Source organism: Notamacropus eugenii, chromosome X, assembly GCF_028372415.1.
Source record: "Notamacropus eugenii isolate mMacEug1 chromosome X, mMacEug1.pri_v2, whole genome shotgun sequence".
In the NCBI taxonomy this organism is placed as follows: Eukaryota; Metazoa; Chordata; class Mammalia; order Diprotodontia; family Macropodidae; genus Notamacropus; species Notamacropus eugenii.
This window is the reverse complement of record NC_092879.1, coordinates 15,902,778-15,926,315: the sequence shown is the minus strand read 5'-3', so window position 1 is coordinate 15,926,315 and position 23,538 is coordinate 15,902,778. Positions and strand designations below refer to the sequence as shown.

The window sequence follows — 23,538 nt, the reverse complement described above, 5'->3', positions numbered from 1 at the left end:
TCCAGAGGCCTTTTATAAATAAGTTTCCTAGAATTCTATACGGCTTTCTAATCCATTTTGCTACCTACTTCCATTTTATGAATGAGTTCATCCCTCTGACACTGCTAGGATTACTGATTTTGCATTTCCCTGCATCCTATTTATTTCTGTTTTTCCTACTCTCTTTTTTTATCCTGTCCTTCCTCTAATATGTATTTTGTATATGGACACTGCCTTCTTTTATCTGATCACCTTTTTATTACTATTTCTTTGTCTTATCCCCTTCTCCTACTTACCTGTTGGGTAAGATAGAACTTTAGGACCAATTGAATCAATATGTATTTTCCCTTCTTGAATGAATTTAGATGGCTGAGGTGCAAGCATGGTCTGTGTGACATCCCCTCCCATGCCAGCATTTTCCAACCCAATGTAAAACCTCTACCTTGCATGCATATTTCATGTGAGGTCATCTTCCCCATGCTTTCTCTTCTTTCTAACCCGTCCCAGAGTGTCCATATTTCTCCCCTATTTGTTTTGCATCATCCCTACCTAATTGGCTCACTCTCAAACGCTCTTTCCAGAGAGGATCCTTCTACCTACTTGAATAATGATTGCATTCTTAGAAGATATGCATTTCATCTTGCTTTCAAGTAACGTACACTGCTTAAACTTATTGAGCCACTTAAGATTTCTCTTTCATATTTACCTTTCAATGCTTCTTTTGAGTCTTGTACTTGAAAGTCACATTTTCTCTTCAGCTCTGGTCTTTTCATCAGGAATGCTTCAGAGGCCTCCATTTCATTAAATGTTCATTATGTTTTTCTAGATGTGTTTCCCCAGAAAGCAAACCCATAGTAAGTGGAATGTTGTTAACGAGAGCGTCTTCTGCCACAAGTATCTTTTCCTCTGAATGTTCAGAGAGTAGAGGTGGTTCCCCAGAAAGCAAGCCTGTAGTAAGCAGAATGTTCTCAGATTGTGTCTTCAGCCCCAAATGTCTTGTCTGCTGAGTGTTCGGAGGCTAGATGTGCTTCCCCAAAGACTAAGCCTGTAGTAACTGGAATGTTCTCAGAGAGACTGTCCCCTGCCACAAGTATCTTTTCCTCTGAATGTTCAGAGAGTAGATGTGCTTCCCCAGAGAGTAAGCCTGTAGTAAGTTGAATGTTCTCAGAGTTTGTGTCTCCACCCATAAGCATCTCATCCACTGAATATTCTGATGTTAGATGTGCTTCCCCAGAGAGTAAGCCTGTAGTAACTGGAATGTTCTCAGAGAGACTGTCTCCTGCCACAAGTATCTTTTCCTCTGAATGTTCAGAGAGTAGATGTGCTTCCCCAGAGAGCAAGCCTGTAGTAAGTTGAATGTTCTCAGAGTTTGTGTCTCCACCCATAAGCATCTCATCCACTGAATATTCTGAGTTCAGATGTGCTTCCCCAGAGAGTAAGCCCATAGTAACTGGAATGTTCTCAGAGTGCGTCTCCTGGCACAATTATCTTTTCCTCTGAGTGTTGGGAGGGTAGATGTGTTTCCACAGAGAGTAAGCGTGTAGTAACTGGAATGTTGTCAGAGAGTGTGTCTTCTGCCTCAATTATCTTTTCCTCTGTGTAGTCTAGTTGACTGCTTTTCCCTCCTACAACAAAAAGTATCATTTGTCACTCAACATGACTCTCAGGGAGAAGGAGAGGGAGGGGGGGATACGCGGTATACTGTGATATCAGATAGAGGAAACAGCAATAAAAAGTTTTATGTGAGGTGAAGTTTCTAAAGGGCCATTCATAGAGAGGTGAGGAGGGGAAAGAAAGGAGCTTTGGAGGTGCAGAGTGATTCCTTCAAGCTCTGCAGCCTCAGGATAAGTGCTTGACTTGAGACTGCCAGTGCTGAGAGAGGAGAGTTTTGGCTGCTCTGTCAATTTATCTGTGTATCTGGCATCTGCAGGGCTGTCTTCTGTGCATTCATCCTTGGGTACTGGGTGTCTTTCTTCTGAGCATGCATAAGAGCTTGTCCTTTCCTGAGTGTGGCCATGTCCAGACTCGATGTGTCTATCCCCTGCTTTTTCTTCTTCTAGATTCTCACCAGGCCATCATGTGCCTGGCCCCGCCATTGTCTGATCCTCCTGCTCTGGCTTCTTGGTTCCTGGCCACCGTGTGTCCTTCAACCACCTCCTGGCCCCCTCCCATCACATGTGTGTAATCCCCTTCCTGCCACCCTCTCTTGCCCAACCGTCCATTTAAACAATGCAAGAACTCCGTACTCAGAACAACAACAAAAACAGATGGCATAAGTGTAAAGTAGTTTGACGGGAATTTGACAGGCGATCAACACCTCACAACACGTATCTAATTAAACTATAAGGGAAAACATGAAGTAAATACGATCACTGAAATAATAAAATGATGAGTAATGAAAATTACAAATGACACTATAAAATATGTGATTATATTCATTATCATTTACTCTAGCTTAGATCCACAACTCAGGATTTTATTCAGTCCTTAGTTATAGATTCAGCTCCTCTCATATGTTGGGCACAAAAGAGAGAGTTGGCTTAATATAGCAATCAAGAAGCATTTCTTAAGTACCTCCTGCAAAAAAGGCACAGGCCTAGGTTCTGAAGACGTGCAGTCCTTAACCACTAGAAGCTTAGGTTGTAAAGAGACAAAAACACACATAGAAGTATATGGGGAAAGAAGAGAAAATAAAGGCAAGGTGCAAGGCAGTCTGGGAGCCAGGCCACTAGAAGCTGGAATGAAGAAAGGCTTCATGGATGAGATGATGCTTGAATTGTGTGTGCATGGAAAAGAGGGATTCCCTGAGGCCCCAGAATCTCTGCTGCAGAGTCAGAAGGGCTCAGAGTTCAAGTCCTCCCTCACTTCCATGCTAGCACCATGACCACAGTCAAGTCACTTCACCTCTCAGTACCCCAGACCACTCAGTAAGGTCACAGACAGATTTAAGATGGGTTGCGAAATTTACTGAGGAGGCAGAAAGATGAAAGAGTGCTTGACTTGGAACACTTGGACTTCCCCTTGCCCAGTGTGCCATAACATATAGGTGCCCAAGGCTGGATTTGAACTCATGTCTTCCTAACTCCAAGCCCAGTGCTCTAACCAGTGAACCACTGAGATGGAAAGAGTCAGAGATCCTAGAAGACTACTGCCAAGCCATTGTCCAGGAGGCTGCCTTGAGGCCTAGGAAGGATAAGAAAAGAGCTCATTCTTATTGCAGGGAAGTTCCACAAGGGCTCAGTCCCTCCTACATTCACCATCCACCCTGTGGAAAAGCTCTTCCTGAGTTAGGAACTCCCCAAGTAACTTTATGTACAGTGTTTGCAAGGGTCTGGGAGATAGAGAAGGTAAACTACCTTTAATGTAAGCAGCAAGAGAAGCTTCAGCTGTCCCATGGGAAAACTTGGAACAAATAAAAACAACCACCAGTCATCCCTGGCTTGTGGCCCTTTTTGTTCTCCTCCCACAATGCCTGGCCTGACCCATGGGCAGTGCAGGATGCAACACTTTGTTCCTTTGCCACCATAGGGCTGGTCTCATGAGTAAATTCCCTTACTACAACACAATGAGACCCACTAAGCCTAACACATATAATCATCGCTGGTGTTCTAGCCTGTTTCTTTCCTTGGAGTCGCACACATTCCCGTTAGCGTATATCTAAGGAATTCCATTGCTTGGATGGTGCGTGTCCTAACAAGTTTGTTCCCTCTGGAACTGAAACAGGAGAGCCTAAGGGAAACCCTCTCAACACTGAGTTTAATTTTCCCAGAACCGTACCAAAATGGTGGGGAGAGGTTAAAAGACCTGCTCAGAGTCACTAAATCTGTTAGTATTAGAATCAGGATCTGAACCCACTTCTTCCTCACTGTAAGCACTGCACAAACCAGTACAGCTGGTAGTGATTCAGTCCCCTGCGTCTTGGTCTGAATTTGCTGGAGCCCTCATTCTCCGCTAACTTGGCTCATGCTGGAGTGCTGTTGTCTCCTAGGCTGATGAAACAGACCTTTCCTCTCAACCATCCAAGTGGTCTTGGGCTGGAAATTTCTTTCACTCCTTCGTTTTGTGTGTTCTTCTTCTCTAGAATTTGATTAGAGCCCTTTTTGACAGGTATTTGAAGGGTTTTGTGGGAAAGCTCAAATGAGGCCCTGCTTTTAATTCTGCCATCTTGGCTGGGCCCCAGTCGACATTTCCAACTCTTAAGAAGTGAATCTCTACTCGTGTGGCTATAAATTGATGTCAACGCAGTATACAAAAAATGCGAAGGGTGAGAAGTTGGACTGCACTGAGAGAAGTTAGGAGGGAGAGGAAGAATGGAGTAGCTAATATCACATTTAAAGATGCAAAAGACCTATTGCAGGGGAAGGAAAGAAGGGAGGAGGTGGGCATTGCTTGAATCCTCTCAACAGCCTTGACTTAGAGAGGAAATGACATCCACATTCAGTTGGGCATAGAGTTCTATCTCACAATGTAGGGAAATAAGAAAGGAGGGGATAAGAAAACATGGGTGCTTGATAGAAGGGAGGGGATAGACAGAATCGAAACACTAGTGAGGAGGAACAGGGTGCTAGGAGAGTGAAAGAAAAGTATAAACAGGGTCAATACAGTTAGTCATCATTACTCTAGAAGTGAATGGGATGAAGTCCCCGTAGAAAAGAAACAGATAGCAGAGTGGATTACAAGCCATAATCCCATACTAGATCGTTTACAAGAAGCATATTTGAAGCAGAGATATATGCAAAGTAAAGGTAAAGGTCAGAGCAGAACATATGCTTCAGCTGAAGTAAGAAAAAACAAAGCAGAGATAACAATCTACATCTCAGATAAAGCAAAAGTACAAAGAGATCTAATGAAAAATACTTGCTAAAAGATACCAGAGATAAAGAAGTAATATCAATACTATACATGTATACACAAATAGGATAACATCAATTATTCAGCTAATGAGATATTGGAAAAAACTGACAGAAAATTACTAGTGGGGATCCTCAATTCTTGCCTCTCAGCACAAGTAAAATCTTGCCACAAGATGAAGAAAGGGCTTAAGTAGAGATTAGAAATTTAGAAAAGTTATATATGATAGAATTCTGGAGAAAAGTGAATGGAGATAGCAATTGATTCTGTTCTGACCACAAACCCTAAGGGTCTTCCCCTCCCAGATTGATTTTTTTTGTGTGTTCAGGAAAACTAGAACATCTTTGCCTCTTTTTAACGTCTCCTTGAATCACTAAATTGGAGTTGCCTCAGGCAAACTGAGACTTGGAAAGAACTTAGCTTAAAAAGGGAAAGACCTCCCCCTGTATGTGGTGCCATCTCGTTGTGCTGACCTATGTCTCGTCACTGCCCTCACATGACTCTGGAGGAGAAGATGACTTTACCCATCCTTGCCTCACATTCAATTCTCTTGTAACTCAAGGCATCACCCTACTGATGTCATTGGTCCTCTTCCAGGAAGGTGGATGCATGACTCTACAACAATAAGGCAAGATCAAAATGAGCAGATGATTTAAACATAAGAAGTGATACCATAAGTTAATGGGGAGAGCCAGGAATAGGTTTAACCTGTCAGATCTATACAGAAGGGTAGATTTTATTATCCCACAAGAGATATAAGAAATTATGAGAGAGAAATGTATAATTTTAATTGCATTAACTTAAAAAGGTTTTGCAGAAACAAAACCAATGCAACCACCATTAGCAAGAAAGCAGAAAGCTGGAAGCCATTTTTACACAAAAGTATCTTTGATAAAAGACTCCTTCACATATACAGGGAACTGCATTATATTGATAAGAATACAAGTTATTCCCCAATTAATTAATTGTTAAAGAGTATGAAATGGCAGTTTTCAGATGAAAGAAAAGAAAGCTGTATGTCTTCACAGGGAAAAAAAATTCTCTGCATCAGTACTGATTAGAGAAATGCAAATGTAAACAAGTTGAAGTGCTAGCTCACACCTAGGAGACTGGTTAATGTTACAAAAAAAGAAAATAATAAATGTTGGAGGGGATGTCAAAAATTGGCACCGTACTGCACTATTGGTGGAGTTGGGAACTTATGAAACTATTCTGGCGAACATTTCAGAAATATGCCTAAAGGGCTCTGAAATGGTGCATACCCTTCATGCCTCAATACCACTCCTCAGTCTATATCCTAAAGAGATTAAAAAGGGGGAAAGGACCTATTTGTACAAAAATACTTGTAACAGGACTTTCTTTGGTGGAAAAAACTGGAAATTGAGGGGATGGACATCGTCTGGGGAATGGCTGAAGAAGCTGTGACGTATCAATGGAATGCAATATTACAGTTGCATCAGAAATGATGAGCACCCAGATTTCAGATTGACCTGGAATTGTAGTCTGAATTGATGAAAATGAATGGACTAGAAGCAGGAGAACAGTGTACACAGTAACAGCAATACTATATGATGATCAACTGTGAAGGACTTAGCTGTTCTCCACAAGACAATTCTTCAAGACAGTACCAAAGTATTTATGACGAAAAGTGGTGTGTACCTCCAGTGAAAGAACTGATGAAGTCTAAATGAAGATCAAAGCATACTCTTTTACACTTTCTGTATTTTTTCCTGTATTTTTGCCTTTGGTTCTATACATTCTTTTACAACATAACTAATCGAGAAATAGGACTTTTATCATTGAACATATAGGAGCCATACCAGATTGCTTCCTCACTTATGGGGAAGGTGAGGGAAGGAGAGAGAAAATTTGGAACTCAAAACTTTTTAAATGAATATTAAAAATCACCTTTACAGGCAACTGGGGGAAAATAACATATTACTATAAAATCGAAATGTTGTCCTCAGATTTCCCTGACAGCCTTGGTTCACATAAGTTGCACAAAACTTGAGAGCTGGAAGGGATCACAGCAGGCATCACATCCAAACTATATAGCAAAGGAATTTCCAGTCTAAGAGACAAAAGGTCATTCAGCTTTTCCTTGAATCCTTCCAAGGAGAGGGAACCACCACCTCTTCAAGTGAGCCCATTACACTTTTGGAGAATGCTCATGTTTAGGAAGGTTTTCCTGATATTAGGCCTAAATTGGCCCCTTCATAATTTCCAGCTATTGCTCATGGTTATGACCTGTAGAGCCGAGAAGAGCAAGTCTAAACCTTTATCCATATAACAGGCTTATGATTCTTGATACTGGATGTCTCCAGTTTGTCAGAAACACTTCATTAAGGTATTTCTTACTGTGTGATAATATTCCATTATTTTATTGGAATTTAATTATTTTTCACCTTCAGAACTAGGACTGAAAACAGCAGTGTGAAAAGTGTGAAAATATCTGAAGCTTCAGATATTCCTCCCCCACTCACTGCTCCCACCCCCATCCTCTAACAATGGGTTTTAGCCACGTGTGCGAAAGTACCCTTAACAAAATATTCTAGATCAAGTGGGCCTGAAAAGGAATGATGAGGAGACAGCATCACCCTACCCCATCCAGGAGGTGAGAGGTCCACAGGTGTCACCCATTGCACACCTTTACCTGAATGCATTGATCAGTTGGGCTTGTTTTTCTTTTCGTCCCTGAAACAAAAAGACAATTTGTTACATGACATGACTCTGGAGGATGAAGAGAGGCAGGAAGACAGGGATACCCAGGTGATAGAAGAAAATGCAATCATCAAAAAATGCTTAGAAAGAGGTCAAATATCTCAAGGGAGATATTTGGAGGGAGGAAGGAGAAAATGGGATGTGAGGTTAGAGATTATCAGAAGGAGATCTCAAACTCTGCTATAGATCAGTGATTATGAAACCAATTTTCACTGTTGCTCAGTCCTGCCTGGCTTTCCCTGACCAGATACTGGAGTGGTTTCCATTTCCTTCTGCATCTCATTGCACAGATGAGGAACTGAGGGAAACAGGATTGTGACTCGCCCAGGGTCATGAAGGTGGTAAGTTTCTGCAGCCAGGATTGAACTGAAGGAGATGCATCTTCCTGTCTTCAGGCCCTGCAGAATACCTAGCAATCCGGAAAACATTTAGAACTTGTTAAAAATTGAAAGGGTGGTCAATAGAAAAGATTAGCTATGCAAAGTACAGAAGCAAGCCAATCAAATCAAATCAAATCATGCTTAACAAATCCAGAGTTAAAAGTTAAAGGGAGGATGGCCAGGGGAGGACACATTATTCAATATGTAAAAAAACACATGGGATAAGGGAAAAGCAGTTAGCCATTCAAATTAAACTACTAAAAGGTACATGGATTAGGTGTAAAAGAGGAATCAACTGCAACTCAGAGGAACAAGGAGCAAATTGCTTGTCACATCTATTAAGGGAAGAGGTTATGACAGAACAGCAGCAGAGAGAAACACAGAAAGTTAAACGGATGATTCTGCTTCTATAAGGTTGAAATGTTTTTGTACAAACATGGGATACAGTGAAATGAGGAAAAACATCCTTTCAATAACGTTCTCTGAGGTCTGCTGCATAGGCAAGACATAGAAGAAACTGATTCCATTTTTTAAGATTAAGAGGCATTCTTCAATAGTCAAAGGAACAGGAAGCTTTCAAAGGAAGAAATTCAAGCTAACAATAACCCTGTGACAAAATGGGCCAAATTCCTCACGATGAGAGAAGTGCACATTAAAACATCTCTCTTTTTCTTTCCATAAATCATAGAGATCTCCAGGATCAGGGACAGTCCCCTCTCTCTGTTCAACCACAAAGTGCCTGGAAAAACCCCTTTCACCAGATTCTACTTCAAACCAGAACAAAAATAAATTCAGGATTCAATGAAACAACACTAAACAAAAGAGATGACCAGGAGAAGGGGAGGAGAAGAATTCCTATTCTGTCTCCTCTTTGCCCAGGCCTGAGGTCAAGCCAAGGATGGGAGGAAGAAAGGATGAGAAACTTCACTTGAGGAGAGGAGGGCGTGTCCCCAACGGCTTCTCCCTTGCTGTCCTCTATTGCAACCAACCAAGCCCAAGCCCCCACCTGCAGACAAAGGCCTGGGAAGGCAGGAAGCTCCAGGTAGGAGCAGGCCTGGAGGAGAAAGCACATACGAGTTCAGCCCTCAACACGCACACGGACACACACACACACACACACACACACACACACACACACACACACACGGATTATCCTACCTCCATACACAACACACGCATAAACAAATTAATTGATAATGTCAGGCCCTTCCACCCAACCTTACCCGCATCCTTCTGGGCAGCAAGGGAAAGCAATTGGGGAGCGAGATCCCAATCAAGAAATGATTGGGGTGGGGGGAGGGCAGAGGGAAGAGAAGACAAAGAGAAGAAAGGGAGAGGCTGAGGCACGGGCAGGGAGGGGCCACTTACCTACTTAGAGTCAGTCAGGCGCTAGCAGGACCCTCAGGATCAGTCAGTCTGTAAGATGCTGGGCAGATGGGGGTAAGGCAGGGGAGGGTGGGGTGTGGAGGATAAAGGGAAGGGACGTAGGTGAGGGGTACGGAGACCTGCTCTTGTTCGCCCCACTCACATCCTCCTCCAGACAAAGAAGACTTACACTTTATAGAGGGTGAGAGGGGGCGGGCACGGTGACGTCAGTGCGGGGAGGGGGTAGTCTCCTCCGAGAACGGAGAGGGAGGGGAGTCTCTGACATCAGGCCCAGAGCAGTGCCGAGCCCCCTCACCCCAGTCCTTTCTCTCAGTCCCTGTTGACTCAATCTATCTAGGGGAGGGGGCCGCAGGTGCATTCTCCATTTGGAGGTGGGCCCAGGGCTTCCTAGGCTCCCAGGCTTTCGTGGGGAGGTGATGTGGCTGAGGCGGGTGGGGGGTGCAGCTGAACTCAGCTTGGGGTTGTGGAAGGTCAGCCCCTTTACAGAAACTGGGAGGACAACGACAAAGAGAGGAACGGGGGGACAAAGAGCGGAAGGGGGAAGTCAAAGAGGGGAAGGAGGAGGTCGAGGGAGCCTGTTCTGGGCTCCACAAAAGGGAAGAAAGAGCACGGGAAGTATAGCAGCATCTACAAACCAGCAGCCTGGAATGGGACTTGAATTCCTCACAAGCCCCAGAGGAGGGAAGGGGCGGGGCTCAGCCTCCTTTCACCAGGCAGGAGGGGACAAAGATCCGGCAGGTTGGGGAGGAACAGGGGGCGCTCAGGGAGGCAGCGCGTCTGCCCCTGCCATTTATGTGTGGGTACTCTGGTCTAAATCTTTATGTCATATAAACCTTCCAGAGTCTGGACAAGAAGGGGCCACACCTGCTTTTCTGCCTCAGTCTCTACCAGGTGACTTAGTCAATTTCTTTCCAATAGTATATCGGATTGGGTGCTTTGTTCTCTCCAACACCAGTTGCCCTGCCACTAGTAAACTGGCATAGTGGGGAGACACCTGGAATTGGATGCACAAGCCCCAGACTGACGTTTTGCTTTACTCAGTGTGTGACCATGGGCAAGCCACTTAAATTTTCTACACCTCAGTTTTAATATCTGTAAAACCGGGTGACAATACCTGTGGCAAACACGTAGCAAGGTGGTGGTAAGGTACAAATGAGATGTTTGCAAAGGGCTTGTTTATGTCATAAAGCACCATAGAAGGATTTATTGCTATGCTCGTTATCAATCATCTGTCAGTCTTTTTGATGGAGTTTACCTATTGCGCTATTGATTCTTTACTGTGTAATGTTCTTCAGATCGTTGCACAAAATTACTGTCTTTTGTAACTCAATCAGATTATTAGGATGTTAACTCATCTGCTGCGGGCTGCATGAATACGTCTTTAGGACAATGCTGGGAGGTGAAAGGATTTGGGAGATCACATGTTCTTCATGCTGTTTCCACACAGTTTTCAGGTCTTCCCCTAGGTCTCTATGTGTTACAAGCTTTTCATCCAGGCAGTTTAGAGATTAGGAACACTAACTATGCTGTTAAAAACATAGTTCTTGAATGCTGATGGATCAATGTTATGACTAGGAGATGGGAAGCACAGTTTTGTTCCATGACGATGTTCCAGTTCCAGTTCCAGTGCAATTTATTTTTTAATTCCCAAGGATTTCCTGAGGTCTCCATGTGTAATAGGAACCTTTCTCATCTGTTCACTTTTAAAAGATATTGAGCTTCAGATGCATGATTCCAGACACCAGTTCATGTCATGACTTGCTAAGTATTCATTAGGTACTAATGTTTTACCACCTTCAGTGCAGAGTTGTTCAGTTTCTACTCCTTCCTTCCATAGTCTGTGCTGATTACTAGATCTGCGCTCCTGAAACACAGTCTATCGTTTCTGCTGACAACGACCTGATGTGGGACTGCCATCAGAAACCCCCCAGCATTTCTATAAACAAACCCGGATAACGAGCGTGTGCTCTGTGGTTCTCCGTACACACATTGTTGGATGAATTCTGTGGAACATCATCATGGAGTTTATCGGTACTCCACTCTTGGGTCTTTGCTGTTTTACAGACTTCCCCCATGGATTGACCACTTTCAGCTACACTGCAGAAATCCAGGTGTGAGGATCTGTTTAATTTCTGTTGACTTACTTTTACTCCAGTTTAGTGAAATGTTACATCTCTCAGTTCCACAAGTATTTCTGTCCATTTTCACCTTGATTCGTATGTGCTTTTAAAGGGAAGTGTTGATCACTGTGTTTCCTTATCAGTTTTTTAAGAGTACATTCTAAGCCTGTTGTCCATTTTTACAGAAACAGGAGAGGGCCTTTCTACATTCAGCTCTGTATAAGAGGGTGGCTAATTGAAGAAGGCCATATTCTGGAAGGGGATCTGGGAAGCCGGAAAGGCTCCCCCTGATTTGGCAGGCTGAGGATTCGAAGGGAGGGTGGATGACTGAGATTTACAGGCATGGATGTATCTGAGTTGGTATTGGGGCTACTGTGGTTATGGCCACATAAAACAAGTGCTGTGTGCAGCTCCGGCCAAGGTAGGCTTCCCCATGGAAAAACTCCCTAAGCATGCTCAGGAGACACCAGAGACTTCTTGTTCACCCAGGCAGACTTCCTTCAGGAGCAGAGAGGATTCTCACCAAAACAGAAGGACTTGCTGAACGTCTTTAACCAGGAGTTCCCTCCTAATTTTGTTACCCCCAAGCATTCTCCTGTCAACATCCTCTCCATCAAGAAAGGGTTTAGTTGGTTTGCTTGAGGGCATCAATAAATATTTTTTCAGTCAGGGTTTAGGTGACTTGTAACATCATGTATCCCCAAAGGCCAAAGTACACACAGATTAAACCTACTCTGTATATTTGTGATCATAACATAACATTGTTGTACTGCGCCATTCTAGCGGGACTGGGGCTTCTCGGTAATGTCAGAGATTGCGACGACCGAAGCACCCTGTTCAATGCTTCATCTTTGTCTCCATGCATACACATGGCAAAGATCCCAGAGGTGCAGCAGATGGCAGCCCTACTGGAATGGGAGCAACATGTGGAAAAAGGAATCTGGGCTGCTCTGCACCTAGGCAGCACAGGTCTAGGGGAAGCAGTGGGAAGGCCAGCAATATCAGGGACCTCATTGTGGGAACCTTTGACTGGATCTATGAAAACCACACACATCCCACTGCAAGCACCCTGGTCCTTCCATGCTTAGATCATACATATCCAAGAGCTTTCACCCTATTCAATGAGAGCAGTAGGAAGGGCTTTACATATGGCATCACATTTCATTTCATTCAGCAACTAAACACACTCTCCCCCTTCCAGTTAGGATCATACCAGAACTGAAAGTTTTGTCACATTTTTCCTGATTCATACTTCAAGCCAGTGTATACACAATGCAAATTCTTGCAGTGACAGTAACAATGATCTACGCAGTGTGAAATGGGATTAGATGGGAGTATGAGGAAATGGTAGAACTTGATTGCCAAAGTGGGGATAATAGTCTCTTTGTTGTAGTAGAAGGCACCAAGCATTTTTAACGTACAGAGAGATTGGTCCGTTAGTCATTCCTTTCCATCCAGGTCAGTTGAGGATTTCCACTAGAAACACCTGTACCTGTAGAGAGGCCCTGACTGCCTTCCCTCGAAGAACAGAGAGGGTTCCATAGCAGGGGTAATGGGGTAAGCTTAGGTGCTTTTGCTTGGGCCCCACTTCGAAGATTACATTTCTCCCCAACCTCAAAACACTGTCCCTGATGGATTTCTGCCCAGCCCAAGGACACCATGTGCCTAGCAATAGCTCATGAGTGGGCCCCAGTGAGGGAAACTATCTCTCCCTGTCACAAGACCCAGTGGAAGTCTGTAGAATTTCCCTTGTACGTACAGAAGTATCTTGTATTATGCAGAACTATCATGAACTGATTCCCACAGTTACTGTATACAATCCAGCTTGCTATACACATCAGCTCCCAAAGCTATCTTGTTACAGAAATAAGGGACCTTAGGAAACACCTCCTCCCCTCTATTTCTAGTGGTGAATGACGCCTGTGATCCAGGTGGCATGCTATCACCTAGTTGGCATATCTGCCAGATAATCTACCCCTTTTCCTATATAAGATTTCGCATCATTCCTGTGAAGATTCAAGTTGCTTAAGGAGCTCTGCATGCCATATTGGCATTAAAAGAAACCTTTGTCAACTTGACTTAAAGAACGCTTAAATCTGTGAATACATTCCAGATGACCCTTTCCTGCCCTTCGGTCCTTGACGGGTCGCTGAACCTCTCAAACCACATCAGGGGGATATTTTCAGTAAGGTGGATTAGAGGAATTGGGAGGATAAGAACCCAAAGCCAGATCAGCACTTTGGAAGGGACAGCTCCATGCAGCTGAGCTCTTGTGACCCAGCACAAATTTCCTTGGAGGGGAACATTTGTTGAGCACTGGAATGAACAGGAAGATTTCCTCCACATCTCCAGTCCAGGGCAGGAAGTGCTAGGGGAAGCATTTGCTTCAGGGTCGGGCAATGGAGCTGGATTGAGGAAGTTCCTCAAGACCGATGTCAATGATTTCCTTGAGGGGATGGCCTTGGTGTTGTGCACGGAGTCACATAGAAGAGTCAAGGATGGCAATGAGATACAATCCAGGTGCCTGTTTCCAAGGGAACATAGAGCAATAGAGACAGGTGAATGTGACAGAGCAGGGACCTTGGGAACCAGAGCAATATATTTGGGACTATGAATGAGAGGAGAGAGCGGCTTGAGAGGGACAGTGGAGAAAATGGGAGATTCTGTTGGGTAGGAGATCTGTGACCTCAAGATTATTAGGTGTCACTCTACCACCAACATATGAGAAATGCCACCTAATATCACGGCCAATTTATATGTCAGTTATAACATTTTCCCCGCCGAGGAGGAACATAAGGAAAGGGAGACAGTCATGTCTGTGATATTATTTGATCAAGAATGAAAAGACTTCCTGCCCTGAAAGATGAAGCAACTAAGCAACAGGTATTTATCGAGTACCTAGTATTTACCAGACATTGTGCTCGACCCTAGGGATACCAAAAAAATAACAAAAATAAACAACCAATCTCATCCTGTGTGGAAAATACATTCTATCATGGAATATATATATATATATACACATATATATACGCATATATACATATGTACATGTGTATATACATACATATGTATTTATATTATGTGTGTGCATATATATACACATATATATTGTGTTTGTGAAATTGTGGCAATCTGTGTGTCTTTGTATGTACAAAACATTTTAATTTTGTATATGCAAATTATATAGAAATTTAAAATGAAAAAAATTCAGGGAAAAGGCACTAGCAGCTGGAGAGGGAAAGAAAAGTCCTTGTCTAGATCATGAATGGCCTATTACCTCTTTCTTCTTTGAACTCTGTCTGAAACGGTTCCATTTGGTGGTTTTTGTTGTATCATCCTTCTGCCTCACAATGTGCTTGACGAGAAGCAGAAATTGGTCGATGACAAGCCCTTCAGGCTTTCCACTACAGACCACCGCTCCAGTTGACCTGGAATCCTTATACTGCAATGCCTCAGCCAATTGTATGTCTAATTTCACTATCACCTGGGCCACATCTCCAAACCATTCTAATAAAAGAGCCATAATCATTAGTCAAATATTTTGTAGATATCTGGGTAAAACCATTTTAGCAATTCTGTCAAAAAATGGAAATGAAATTACTCTGGCTTGCCCTGTTTTCCATGAAGTTATACTGATTTTTCTCTTCACCATTCTCCTTCCTAGATGTTCACTGTACATCTATTTAACAGCATGGGGGATCTGTGACATCTCTTCTTCCATTTAGGATCCCTGGAATACCTGCCCTACCTTCAAGATGCTCAGTGTGTTCACAGACACAAAATGAGAGCTCAGGAGCCCCCGTTTTTCTCTAGTCAATCAAAGGACAGAAATTGTTCAAACCAAAGGCATTTACTGAAATAGCAGAGTAAAATCTGCAATAGACCATTCCCCCATAATATGCACAGCGCACACTCTCCCATACATAGATCCCCATTGGTGGGGATAGGAGTGGGGAATGAGAACCCCTGCTAATCACACAAGAAGGGCCCACATAGGGAAAACTATGAACTCCAATGATGCTTGTGGTGATGGTGCTACACTGCTCTCACTAGGCCTGACACTTGGCACGCTTCTCCACTGGACTCACCACACAGGGTTCTTCTGGGAGTGGTACTGACACTCTTTATTCCTCTCTTGTCTATATTTCCCCATAGAGGTTGAGGGCCAAGACGGAGTGCAGGTAAAATCCAGGGCACAGTTTCTCTGTAGCCTGTTTTGCAACCTGTTCTCATAAACATTTGTTATGGCTCTCCATGACCTCTTGCTTTGTTGTATCCATGGGAACCCAGAGAATGTGAAGAGTACAAGGACCTTGAGTGAAGAAACAGATATTCTTGAAGATAACTATTGTGAGAAACGGTGACTAGATTTACACTGCCAAAAGTAAATTAAAAATCTTCTCATGGGAATAACCTTTCTTGCTTGCTTGCCTGTGAAAAGTCTATATAAACCCCTACCCTCAGATTAATAAATGGGAGCTGTTCTTTACACTCCTTGTCTGACTTTCTTTCTTCGTCACTGCTTCACTGAACCACAATGGGGAGCTGGCCGCCCTCACCACATAGCCATCTAAGTCACCAAAGCCAAGGGTGGGGTGACTAGAACCTCTCCAGGTTCCGGGAAGACTGATCGTTCTTGAGACACAACTACTATATCCCCCCTCCCAGAAAAAAATATAGGGAGAGTGTCCCCAGGTAACATTACCTTCATCTTAACGTTTTTACAGTTGATTATCTAAATTAATGTTTAGACAGCCTGACTCACCTACAAGATCCTGGAGTAAGTGGCAATGAATTTAAACCATAATAAGTATTCTGAGCAATTAAAGTCAGTGTTTTCCCCCAACTCACACCCAATGCGTATGGGTCAGCAGCAAAGCTGCTTTGGTGCTATGTTTTGGCCACTGAACACCAGAGTTTACCTACAATCACATTCTAGAATAGCTCCCAGAAATCGGGCATGAAGTTCATTGATGCATAGTTTGCAGGTTTCTTTCCCTTTCCGTTTTTGGAAATTAGGATGTTTTACATTCTCCAACCCTCATGTATTCTTCCCTGAAGCAGCCAGTGTCACTGAGGGAGAGCCAGGAGGCAGCTAGTACCAGGTAAGTCACACTATCCCCACCATCTCACCTACCATGACCATGATGGAAAGAGCTTAGCACCTGGAACCCAAGAGACTCCGAAATACATTTGTCTCTCCCAGAACACTTATCATGCTTCAGGCTCAGCACCCAGTGTCGTCATACCTGGGCGAAGCACTTCCTGTGAAGAAGAGGCAAGTCAACCATCCCCACCAACTCCTCCCTTTGGGCCAGGAGAGCCAGCCTAACTAAGGCAGTGAAGCACCTGGAGGGAAAGATTAGAGGTGGCAGGTCGCTGGACTCCTCTTGGGGTTATAACTGGTACTAAGGTTTGTGGATTAATCAGATGTGTCCAGGTTTAAGGTCTGCTGCCGCCCAAGACAATAGCTTATGTTGATGCTAGGATAGGTGGCCTAGTCATACCAGATCACAAATTGTATTCTAAGGCAGCAATCAGCAAAACCACTTGGTATTCGCTAAGAGCTAGTGGGGTAGATCAGTGGAATAGGTTATGTACTCAAGACAGAGTAGACAATGAATATAGAATTATTCCTTTTGATAAACCCAAAAACCCCAGCTTCTGAGATAAGAACTCACCGTTTGACAAAAACTGCTGGGAAAACTGTAAAATGGTGTGAGAGAAACTGGGCATAGACCAATGCCTGACACCTTACACAAGAATACAGTCCAAATGGGTCCACGATCTAGGTACAAAGGGTGATAGTATAAACACATTAGTGGGGCAAGGGCTAATGTATGTCCCAGACATATGGAGAATGGAATATTTTATGACCAAACAACAAATAGATAACTTTATGAAGTTCAAAATGAATACTTTTAATTACATTACATTGAATTTTTTTTTCAAACACTCTCAGTGCAACTAAGTTTAGGAGGGAAGCAGACAACTAGTAAAGAATTTTTACACCTTGTACCTGTGATAATGGCCTTATTTCTAAAATATGTAGAGAACTGAGTCGTCATTTGCCACTTGACAGATGATTAAAGGATATGAACAGGCAGTTTTCAGAGGAAAAAATTAAAGCTATCTGTAGTCATATGAAAGATGCTATCTATCAGTCCCTATTGATTAGAGAGATGCAAATTTAAACAACTTTGAGGTATCACATCACAGCTATCAGATTGACTAATATGACAAAACAGGAAGATGACCAATGTTGGAGAAGATGTGGGAGAGTTGGACCGCTAATTTATTGTTGGTGGAACTGTGAGCTGATCCAGTCTTTCTTGAGAGCAACCTGGAACTATGACCAAAGGACTCCAAAAAGTATATATCCTTTGAACCAGCAATATTCCTTCTAGGGCTGTATCCCAAAGAGATCTTGAAAATGGGAAAAGGTCCCACATGTACAAAATTATTTATAACAGCCCTTTTTGTGGTGACCAAGAATTGTCCATTGAGGGGATGTCCATAGATTGGGGAATGGCTCAACAAGTTGTGGTATCTGATCATAATGGAACGCTATTGTGCTATCAGAACTGCGAACAGGACACCTCCAGAAAAACCTGCAAAGACTTATATGAACTGATGCTGAGTGAAATGAGCAGAACCAGAAGAACATTATACACAGTAACAGCCACAGTTTGTGGGGGATGCTTCTGAGAGACTAAGCCCTTCCCAGGAATGGATGGACCTAAAACATCCCCAAAGATCTCTTGTGGCAAAATACCATCCACATCCTAAGAAAGAACTGTGCAATCAGAACGCAGAACGAAGCAGACTATTTTCTCTTGTGTAACGTCTTATTTTGTTTTTACTCATTTTTTCCTCCCATTCGTTCTTGTTCTTCTATGCAACATGACTAGTGTGAAAATGTGTTTAATAAGAATGTATGTGAAGAACCCATATAAGATTGCAAGATATCTCGAGGAGGGAGAGCAGAGAAAGGGAAGGAGGAGGGAGGCAGAAAATTTAAGACTTGTGGAAGTGATTGCTGAAAACTGGAAACCAATAAATTAGTTAAATAAAACAATACAACCTTATGTTGTCCTCAGACATCCTTGTCAGCCTTGGTTCCCACAATTTGTCTCAAACTTGATCATTACAAGAGACCAAAGCTGCCATCGCGTCCAATCTATATGTGAAGGGAATTCACAGAGCAACATACCAGACAAATGGTCATCTAGCTTTTGCCTTCTTTTTTTCAGGGTTGTTCCAACTCCAGTGTCCTTCCTGTTAGCAGACAGGGCATGGACCTGGAAGTTTTTGTTTAGGCATGGGTCAGTTAGGAGACCAATGGCCCTGCTTGTGACATAGGAAAAATGAAGCTTGTCCCAGAGTTTTAGAGGCAGGTCCTTCTGAGACTCAGATATGGTGGCAGCCAGGATTTGAGCCTGTTGTCTATCCTTTGCCCTGGTACTATGGTCCCTTTCTCTACTGCAGCTCAGTCCCTATTGTTGAATAACCTGAAAGATATTTCTAAAAGTTGGGTTTGCAGTGTCTGGGGACCCAAAGCTGACATTTGCAATTTTCTCTGGATATCTGGGGTATCAAGGATTGCAATCACTTCAGGTGAAATGGGGTGTAGATTGACAAATTTTCTGAGAGCCTCCATCTGCCTGCCTTGAAAGAGGGTAGGGCTCTTCTTTGGCCCCTGGGTGATTTCCTTGACCTTGTCATGATGGACCTGTTTTTTAAAGCCTTCCACCATACCTCCAATGAGGCAAGTCAGCCTATGGGCCCTCTTTTGTCCTATCTCTGCTGTCCTCTTAGCAATCCCACCTGGGGTCTGCAACTGTAACCTCGGTGGCTCCTGGGGGATACCTTGAGTGGGAAGACACAGTCAATTCACCCCTAAACATTTGAGCTAAATCCCAGATTCTCTTTTTCTCCTCAATTGTGCAACCGGTGGAGATAATAATATGAACATCTCCCCAAGTGAGGTCAAATTGCAAAGCCACCTCCCTGAAGCCCTAGGGGAATTTAGTGGCGTCTTTAGAATAAGAGCCAAGTTTTCCTTAATTTGGGGAGGTCAGATATTGAGAAGGGGACATGAACTGTAATTGTCCCTCCTGATGGGGCTGCTGCTTCCTGTAAAGTAGGAAGTCTATTGGTGGGGGTGGTCGAGTCAGGGATTGAGAAGGAGGGAGAAAGCGGGCCCCACTCCTTGAGTGGGAGGGAATTAAGGACTGGCTTGTGCCAGGAGGTTGTGGGATTTGGGGGTTTCTGAGGAGAGGATCGGCAAAAGAGGTCAACTTAGTCCTCACCTTTAAGGCTGCTTGCATTGAATTTGGTTTGGAACATCCTGCACTGTGCTCTCAGAGTTGGATTTGGGGAGAGACCCCTAAAAGCATGTACTTACCATTTCATGGTCCATTTCCTTTCCCTGCTGCAATAAAGGTGAAGTTGATTAATGGTGTTGAAATTGATTGACCAAGCCTTAGGCCATTTCTCTTGGTCTCCCACATCCTATTGGGGTCAAGCTTATTACCAAAAATATGAGGCGTTTTCTTCTGAAATCTCCTAAGTCAGATTTGTTCCAATTCTGCAAGAGACAGGTGAGTGGGGAGTCTGAGGGTACAGGGGGACTTGGTTGTATGAGGGTTAACAATAATAATTGGTGCTGTAGGCCTGCAGAATTTCCAACAATAGCCACAGTTCACTTCTCCAGTGACATCCCACTTTGAGGTGAAGAAAGACGAGTTCAGAGAGAACTCCCTGTGAAATTCCCAAACAGAGCATCTTATGCTTAGAGGGAATTTGCCAGCCGCAAGAACTTTGGGCAGCATGACCCAAGTGATCAAGTCAAGCTTTCTTAGGTGCTTGAAGGACCTCCCAGTTAGGAGAAAGAAAAATAGGCCTACCTTAGGGTTGGAGACACTGGAATTTTCAAAGAGACAAGTGATCACCCAGGGACGCCAAATGTGACTCATGAGGATCAGGTAGATTTATTTGCCACAGGACATCTCTAAAGAATTTCAAAGACTCAGCTCTACTCCAATTGAGCTGGAAAGTTTTATTTTTGTTTTGTGATTTCGCGCTCTGGGGAGTGCCTAAGTTCCTTAGAGGAATTAGCAACTTCAGGAAAGGCAAGACATATAATTTTATACAGAAGATGATGCTGATTACACAATCAAAATTTACATAGAATATGGCAATATAATTAATATTAAAAAGCAAGGAGGAGTTTATTAAGGGATAAGGTAATGGAGGAGGTGTCCCAACCTCAGGGGAATTACATATGCCCTTATTCATAATGCATACACAAAACCCCATTTTGGGGGGGTAGGTATGTATGATAATGATATGATGAAAAGTCTCTCCATGTTCTAAGTTCACTCTAGATCAGTTGTTTACTGTTACTGTGCAGGTGCCATCTTAGGGTGGGCCCCTTCTATGGCTTGGTAGTCAAGCGTCCTGCTCTACCTCCTTCTGGTGCTCTTTTCTGATTTGCTAACTATTGTGGTCCTGTGTTATCAAGATGGGCAATGTGGTTGAGACTGAGTAGATGGACACATCTGTTTCTGTGGGAATAGTTCTGGGGACAGTGGCGAGCTAGAAGCAGTGGCTGGGTTCCCATCACATGCACACATCTGCTGTTTCTGTGAGAACTATGAGTTCAGGGACACACCTGTTGTTCTGGTGAGCGGTGAGAGGTATATGATGAAGTTAGGATATGGGTGGGGGTAAGGCACTTACAGTGGACCTGCTTTTCAGTGGGGTCAAAAATGAAGTTAGACTGCTGGGGCTGGGGGCAGCTTGATTAGAATTCCATTGCCTGGACAGCATCTTTCAATAAATTATCAGGTAAAACTACCCTGATGCCCTGGAACCACAGGGCAAAACGGGCATTGAAAGAATCCACCAGTCACCTCAGGAAAGAGATTCCCCCCCCCCCAAAAAAAAACACAGGGAACATTATAGCCAAATTTCAGAATTATGAGATCACGGAAATGTACTAAAAGCGACCAGCAAGAAAGATTTCAAAGACTGGGGAGTCACAATCAGGAGCACACAGGACCTGGCAGCTGCAATATTAAAGTACTGGAGCTTATGGAACACGATATTCCAGAGAGCAACAGAGCTAAGACTACAACCAAGAATCACTCAGCCGGCAAAAGCAAGCATAACAAATAAAGGGAAAAATGGCAATTCAGTGAAATAGAAGGATTTCAAGCCTTCATAAGAGCAAACAACAACATAAATTTGACCTCCAATATGAAGACCACAAATGGATAAAAAGGGGAAAAGAAAACAGAAGAGATTCAATAAAGCTTAGGTTCTTTACATCCCTACGGAGGAAAATGATACTTATAACTGTTAAAAATTGCATCCTTAACAGCAGAGCCAGAAAGTATAAACACAGACAGACATTAGGGGTAATAGGTGAATATGAGGGAATGACAAAGAAGTATGAAGGGATGAGAAAAAGAAGTGCAAAGGTTCAGAAAGAAGGGAGTGGTAGACACGGGCAAATTATAGCGCATGAAGTAGCAGGAAAGACATTTGACAGTGGAGGAGATGATGGGAGGGTGGACAATGTGCATCACTTGAACCTTACTCTCATCAATGTTGGCCCAAAGAGCAATAATATACAGAATCAGTTGAATACAGAAATCTCTTTTACCTGACAGGGAAGCGGGAGGGGAGAAGATTAAGTAAAGAGGGTGAGGATTCTGGTGACTGACATAATGGAGGGCAACATAACAGGAAGTAGCAACAGCAGCAAAACACTGGTGATGTGGGAAAGGGTGAAAGGAGAGAAAGGACAAACAAGAGGACTAACAGGAAGGAGGGAAATACATAGGTAGCAATCATTACTGTGAATGGGATGGACTCCACAAAACTGAAGCAGATACCAGAGTAGATCAAAGACCAGAAGCAGTGTGACACAGACAGAGTAAAGCCTGAACAGAATCTACTAAGTTACAGTTGAAGTAAAAAAAAAAAAAAAAAAAAAAAGCAGGGGTAGCAATCCTGACTTTACCAAAAGAAAAATCAAATATAATCCCAATTAAAAGAGATGTGTGTGTGTGTGTGTGTGTGTGTGTGTATGTGTTCATCCTTCATTGCTGAAAAAGACCAGGAAATCAGAGAAAAAATGCCATGACTTGCACTTGACTTTGTTTTGAGTGAGGGAGGACTGTGTAGGTCACCAGTCTCACTTCTCCTCCATAGCCATATGAATCCAGTGATCAGATATTCCTCAAGATGACTGGAGATGATCCAGGCTGAGGCAATTGGGGTAAATGACTTTCCCTAGGTCACACAGGTGGTGAGTTCCAAGTGACTGAGGTGAAATTTGAACTCAGGTCCTCCTGACTCCTGCATTGGTGCTCTATCCACTGCACCACCTAGCTGCCCAATTAAGAGAGATAATGAAGGAAGGAAAGGAAACCTCTTCTTGCTAAAAGGTAAAACAGGCAGTGCAGTCCAGATGGTGCAGTGGAAGGATGGACCTGCTGCAGCTCTCCCTGCATAGCCCATAAAATACCTGTAAAATGACTAAAACCAAATTCTAGAACAACTGAATCCACAAAACTATAGAGTGAAAGACATTTCCAGCCCAAGACAGCCTGAAAGGATGAAAGGAAAGGTCTATCACACCAGTCTCGGGGCAGAGCATAACCTATCCTTGGCCATGCAGCACAGCGTGGATAGAATTGGAGCAGGGTTCAGGGAATGGAATCACAGGCAGCAGCTGCAGTTCCCAGATTTCTCTTCCCACATAGACAAAAAATGCTTCAAAGTTCAGTGAGAAAACTCTTTCACTTGGGAGAGAAGGGAGCAGGGTCCAGCCTAGGCCTGAACCTAGGCCTGTGGCAAACACTGTGGCCCAGAATCCATTTTTAGAGCCCTGGGCCTAAAGTCCTTGGGGAAATTGAGCAGCCCATCTGTGTCTCAAGCCTGAGTGGCCGTCCTGGGATGAGGTAGAGTGCTGGGGTGGCGGAGCTGATGACACCTCTGGAGAAGGAAGTCTACTCTCAGATCTTCGGCAGAAAAACTTGTGCTTGCTCACAGGGCAGAACACAGTGCAGAAGAGGAATGAACTCCTC

The 23,538-nt window shown here is 43.5% G+C and overlaps 1 long non-coding RNA gene across 1 annotated transcript in view; it reads right to left on the bottom strand.

The window, feature by feature from the left end:
• LOC140515578 (uncharacterized) overlaps positions 1-23,538 on the bottom strand; it is a 385,043-nt gene that overhangs the window by 354,913 nt on the left and 6,592 nt on the right. The window contains exon 2 of the long non-coding RNA XR_011971089.1: positions 686-1,604. This is a non-coding gene — a long non-coding RNA (uncharacterized lncRNA). The remainder of the gene's footprint in view (positions 1-685; positions 1,605-23,538) is intronic.